Raw genomic sequence first — 6,900 nt, 5'->3', positions numbered from 1 at the left:
GGTTGTCAGTTCTGGTTTACAGTATTCTGACTTTTGTGATCTTCCTGTGCCTTCACAGATAATGTTTGTGAAAAGTTGAGCCCAGCTGGATCATGGGCTGCAAACCATATGCCATTTTACACCAAAAACCTCTGTTTTCTCTCTGGACCTGCTTGCAATTACTCTCATCCTCTGATTTCCTGGATTTCTGGCACTTTAGCTCAATTTCTACATCTGTTTCTAACCCACTTGGTTTGGTGAACATCTCCTTCCAAGCTTTTTGGACTTAGTTACTCACACACTCTGGGATCTGCTCATTTCTCTGGTTTTGGTGACATCTATCCCATCCCCTAACCTGCTACCATTCCCCTTTTGTACTGGAACAATTGCCAGATAGGGTCTTGCCCCCAGAACTACAGCCAAGTGAAGAATAGTAATAATTATTTTGTAATACCAAAGCCCATGTGGAATCCGTGAATCAGGTGAGCTTGTCTTTCTAGGGTATGAGTATTGTAAAATTACTTTTTAATTTATTACTGTTTTGTGTGTAGTTTTTGGCCTTTGGTCTTTAAAGACAATTTTTCCATGGTATGCACTAAATAGAAAATATGTTATTTAGGCAAGAGGCTTGGGTTGCCAGATAATATTTTGAAAACAAATACAAGAAAATCACACGAGATAATTACATAAAGAGCTGAAGCAAGACTATGAAGTGTAACGTCACTAAAGATTATTGGGTTAAGATCTGAAACTTTTATGCTTTTTGTATTATTATAAACTTAAACTAATGAAGCTAAACTGATTCAGAGGTTAAATATCACCCAAGTCATGCTGAATATTAATTCTCATCTTTTTTTTTTATATGTTTTTGAAGTCAGAGATGGGAAGAAACAAGAACTTTGACATGCTTGGTGTTCTTGCCCAAGCTTTGAAGATGTTTACGAGTGAGCAAATGTTTATACTTTCGAAATGACTGGAAATGACTTCACAAAGGATCTTAAAATGGACCAGTTAAATATTATTCCAGGAGGCCAATTATCTAGTTATTAAAATGAAGCATAGTAAGTTAGCTGGTATTATTGGCAGCTGAAAGAATAACAGACATGATTTGGAGACCTAAAATAATTCCTCAGATATTTAGTAGAAGTAAGAAGATCAACAGTGAGATACCATCTCACATCAGTCAGAATGGCTATCATTAATAAAAGTAAAAAAATAACAGATGATCTCGAGGTTGTGGAGCAAATGGAACACTTATACACTGTTGGTGGTGGTGTAAATTAGTTCAACCATTTTGGAAAGCAGTGTGGCAATTCCTCAAAGACCTAAAAACAAAACTACCATTCAATCCAGCAATCCTATTACTGAGTATATACTAGAGGAATATAAATCATTTTACCATAAAGACACATGCACACTTATGTTCACTGCAGCACTATTCACAATAGCAAAGACATGGAATCAACCTAAATGCTCATCAATAACAGGTTGGATAAAGAAAATGTGGTACATATATGCCATGGAATACTATGCAGCCATAAAAAAGAATAAGACATGCCTTTTGCAAGAATATGGATGGAGCTGGAGGCTGTTATCCTTAGCAAACTAACACAAGAACAGAAGACCAAATACCTCATGTTCTCACTTATAAGTGGGAACTGAATGATGAGAACTCATGAACACAAAGAAGGAGACAACAGACACAGGTCTACTTGAGGGTTAAGGGTGGGAGGAGGGAGAGGAATAGAAAAAATAACTATTGGGTACTAGGCTTATTATCTGGGTGATAAAATAATCTGTACAACAAACCCCTGTGACATGAGTTTTCTTATATAACAAAACTTCATGTGTACCCCTGAACCTAAAATGAAAGTTAAAAAAAAAAAAAGAACTAAGAAGGTCAGCTTCATGAACAATGATGTAGGCTATCTTTAAGATGAGCATTCTAGTAATGTGTTTATTACCATGTTTATTTCCTGTCTTTCTAACTCTTTAAACTTTCATTGTCCTACAGTTGAACATCTGCATTGTTTATATATTCTATATATATATTTTTATTCACCTGATTTCAAAACCCTTTTTGGATTAAAAAGGCTTGAGATTGAACAAATAGCATATTTTAAAGTAGTTGTTTAATTTGTTTTTAAATTACATATAAAATTTCCCTTTGTGAAGGAATTGACATTTTTATTTCTTTTTTCTTTAAATAACTCCTTCATGTTCTTTGTAATATGAGATCAGTATGCTTAAAGATATTGTCTTTGAATCTAAAGTCCTAGTCTGGTAGAAACTATTTTCCCTTTATATTTCTAGTACTCAATTTTTAAAAATTGATTTTGTATGCTACTGGGTAGCACATTTAATTCAACTTATACTACAAATTAACAAAAATTGTCTTCTTTTTTCTTTCTTTTTATTTTTTTCTGTTTTTTAATAGCAATGTCTTTTCTTTACCACTATAATCTATATGTCAGAATACACATTGCCCACCTTGCCCAACAGTAGAAAAACATAAGAAGAGAAAAACATTAAAAAATGACAAGGAAGTTAATGGAAGGTTTGTGCATTTATTTTCCTTTTAAGATTTTGAATCATTATGAGTTTTAAAACCATTTGTAATGTTCTTGTGTTTAAACCTAAGCAATACAAGTAGTAAATAAGGTTTGTTTAGTTAGTGAAATATCACCCAATGTGCATTTACTGTACTGCTTGGCTTTATTTTGTTACCATACTTTGAATCCTAAACCCTAAGAAACAGTTTCACAAATTTATCAATGACTCGAAATAAGTAAATACATATGTATTATTTAAAATCTATTAATGATAGATCATTAAAATAACTCTCTAAAAAAGGCATACATGTTAATCATTCTGAAGACTGTGATCTAAACGTGATCCCTTTTGAAAGAGATCAAATTGCAAGTAAAATAGTATTTTTTTTAGTAACTTCTGAACTGTTGATAAATTCTTCAACCAAGGAAAAGTTTCTTCCTGTCATCAAACGTTGAGGTGATGATGATGATCATAATTAGAATGGAAGCTACAAGAAACAGTTAAGGGTACCTGTTACGAACTGAAAGTTTATGTCCCCCCAGTCAGCAATGTGATGGTGTTTGGAGGTGGAGCCCTCAGAAGGTAATTAATGCCCTTGTAAGAAGAGGCCAGAAAGCTTGATCACCTTCTTTCTGCCATGTGAGGAGCCAAGAAGCCGGCTGTCTGCAACCTGCAAGAGGACCCTCACTAGAAGCTAGCCATACTGGCACCCTCATCTTGGCTTTCCAACTTCCAGAACTGTGAGAAATATATGTTTGTGGTTTAGTCAATGGTCTATGGTCATTTGTTTTAGCAGTCCAAGCCAAGACAGTGCCTCATTTACTACATACCATTTATATTATTATATAGGCTCCTTTCAGAAACCCATGTTCGAATAAGAGAGAAGATACTGAAACACATAACACCTTTACTAGTTTTTAGTACACAAATCTTGAGAAATAGTTTGTTATTAAGCTATTTCATCCAAGAAATGCAGATTCATGTTGTTTCTAATTTTTTATATATAATTGACAAAATGAAGAAACAACACCATCCTGGATTTTGGCTGCCCAAAGAATGAAAAGAATGAAAAAAAATCTTTGAAAACCCACAAGTGATATGGATCTAATTTATGGATAAATAGATATAGATAACAAACAGAATACACCTTTTTAAAACTGTTAAAATGACATTGGTTCTAATTATGCTTTTATTTAAATTGAAAGACAAGGCATTTATATGGTATCTCTAACCATCACAACTTTTGTGTGACAAAAAGAAATTATCACCAAAATATACCTCCTTAAGTAAGTGTCTGATTTCACACTTCCAGAAAAAGTGCTCTTTCTGGTCAAGCCAGCAAGAATTGAGAAAGATTAAGAAAGTGCTTCAAAGATGTTTATTAAAATGTGAAGTAGATGTAGCATTAAGCATGCCAAATAAAGTAAAACCGGCATCGAAAAGATTCAACAGCTATGAAAAGAGTTCTTCAAAATATATGTTTTTCTAGATGATAACAAAATTTATCAATTCCAAATGTCCACATTAGTCTTTCACAAAGACACCAATGAGTCACAGGAAAAAAATTAAAAATAAAAAAATACCCTATCTCAGGGAATCATGCTAACAACCTGATGTGTTTTCTTCCACATATTTATGTCTGCTCATAAGTATTTACAAACATATATTCGCATATATGCATTTGGAATTTTTTCTGTTGCTGCACTTAAATTTTTTTTCATGATAAAACAAGATCTCTGCAATTTGCTTTTTTAGGTAGACTATGTGTCCCTGGCAACCATCCAGGTCAGCTTGATGATTAACACATTTGTTTTATAGTTACATAGTATTCTGTAAGTATGATTTATTCAAGTATGTGTGTGTGTGTGTGTGTGTGTGAGAGAGAGAGAGAGAGACAGAGAGAGAGAGATAGAGAGAGAGAGAGAGACAGAAAAAGAGAGACAGAGGAGGATATTCAGGGATTCTGTCCACTACAACATTTTGCCACAGGCAACAGTGCTGAAATGAAAATACTTGAACACATATTTTTATGATTTTACTTTTTATGATTTTCAAAAGTGTGTCTGCAAGGTCAAAGAATAGATTTGTTGCTTTTAATAAGTATCAAGAGATTATTTACTACTACCCAAATTATACTGTAGTTCTTCTTGAACCATTTAATTTGTGTCCTCCTATCAGTGAGGAGAAATATTTTATGCTTAGACCTTTTGCAATATTTCTTTCATGAATCATTGCCATTTTCTATTGTCCATTTTTCTGTTAGGCTCTATGATTAGCTTATTAGGCTTTGTGGTTTATATGCATCAGAAAGAGTAAAACTTAATTTTGTGTGGAACAAATACTTACCCTGGTATAGTATATTTCATTAGAATTTGTTTATAGAGATATTTGCCACAGAAAAGTTATTTTTTATTAGTAAAGTATGCTTTGTATTTCCTTTGTGGCTTCTAAGTACCCTTTTTTGGTTATTATACCTTTATCCATAAGTATCTTTAAATATTACAAAAATTACGTATTCTTTTAAATATTTTAAAGATTGATTTTATTCATTTAGGTTTTAATCCACTTTTAATTTTTTAGTTGAAAAGTAAGAAAAGTACATAAATAATGAGCACAAATGGAATTAACCAAGTAACAATCAATCTGCTCAAGAAATTGAGCATCACCACCACCTCCTTCTGCACTGTCCAAATCAGCACCCCAGTACTCCAAAGCAAATGTTACTCACTACACTGACTTCTAACACAATAGACTTGTTTTGTCTGTTTTCAACTATACAAAAATGAATCATAGAGTATGTGTTGTTTCGTATCTGGCTCCTTTCACTAAAATTTTGGCTTATAAAATTCATCCATGTGGTTGAACACAGTTGCAGATTGTTCATTTTAATTGTTTTACAGTATTTATTATATGACTAAAATGCTACTTATTTATTCTATAATTGACAGACTTTGGGTTGTTTATGCTTTGGGAGTATAAACATTTTTATATCTATGCTTCAGGTACATGTTCATGAATTTGTACTGAATAAGTACTTGAGTGTGAAATTGTTACGTTTTGAGATATATAGTAGTCAAATATAGAAGATAATGCAAAACAATTTAAAAGTGATTGTAGCAGATTACTGTATTCTACAGCAGCAGCGTGTGAGATTGCCAGTTGCTCAAATTCTTGCCAATACTTGTTATTTTTTGTCTTTTAATTTTAGACATTCTGGACAGTGTGTAGTAATTTTTCATCTTGGAAAATTACAGTAAATTAGTATCAATTCCTCTAATTTTGATAACTTTTTCATAAGTTCATTGGTTATTAGATATTTTCTTTATTTTGAAGTACTTATTGTCCATTTTGAATTGGGTCATCTGTTATTGAATCGTAAACATTCCTTGAATATTTAAATATGAGTGCTCGGTCAGTTTTTGTCACAAATATCCTCTTTTTTCAATTTTTGCCCTTTTATTACTCTGAAAATGCCAATTGATAAAAATTAATTTTACTATTGTTCAATATATCATGCTTTGTTTTTTCACAGTGTGTTTTTTGTCCTCTATAAGAATTCCTTCTCTCATTTGGCATTCATTTGGCTTGGCAAAATTGGCATCTTTTTTTTTTAACCTGTAACTTTTCCTCTTTGGTGATATACCCATGGTAGGGGTAAGGGAGGGACCCATAACAAATTCTAGGTTTCCATTTTGCCTAACAGGAGTTAGAAACATGAATTTGTTTAGGAATATCACTCTTCCTTCTCTCATATTTTTGAAGAAATTTTATTTGAATTCTTTATATGCATCTTTGACATCAATATTTTTTGCCACTAGTTCCACTTGATGAGTCACCGAGTGCTTTTTTGTAATGCACTTAATCTTCACATGGCCTAAGTTGTTTAAGATGCAGCCCCTTTTCAATCCACAGCTGATGGTCCCTGGTATTTCCTCACACAGTTAAATCTCATTTGCATGGCATAAGACAGTTTTTTTCTCATTTCTTCTAAAGACATATTTTTGATTGTCTCTGAAATGTAACCAGTATATTTTCACTCTGAATAATTCTGAAAATTCATGTTTCTCATTAAATACAAAACCTATAAATAATTTGCACTGGAATAATTACCAAATCTTTGTTCAATTTATTTGCTATCTTCATTAGTCAACCCTGTCAGGTAAACTTGATAAGCATCCCAAAGCATCCCAAACTGCCTTGAGGGCTATCATTTAAGGCTAATATGTCCTCCTCAACTAGATAATCATTGCTTAAAACATACTGAGAGCATGACACATAATTTGAGATACTTTGTAAGAACTCAAATATGTAACGATTCATTTATGAGAGATAATCGTGTAGAACAACAAAAAAAATCAAACCTGCTTT

The sequence above is a fragment of the Hylobates moloch genome, unplaced genomic scaffold, assembly GCF_009828535.3.
Source record: "Hylobates moloch isolate HMO894 unplaced genomic scaffold, HMol_V3 SCAFFOLD_17, whole genome shotgun sequence".
NCBI classification, from domain to species: domain Eukaryota; kingdom Metazoa; phylum Chordata; class Mammalia; order Primates; family Hylobatidae; genus Hylobates; species Hylobates moloch.
Note: the sequence above shows the minus strand (reverse complement) of the source record.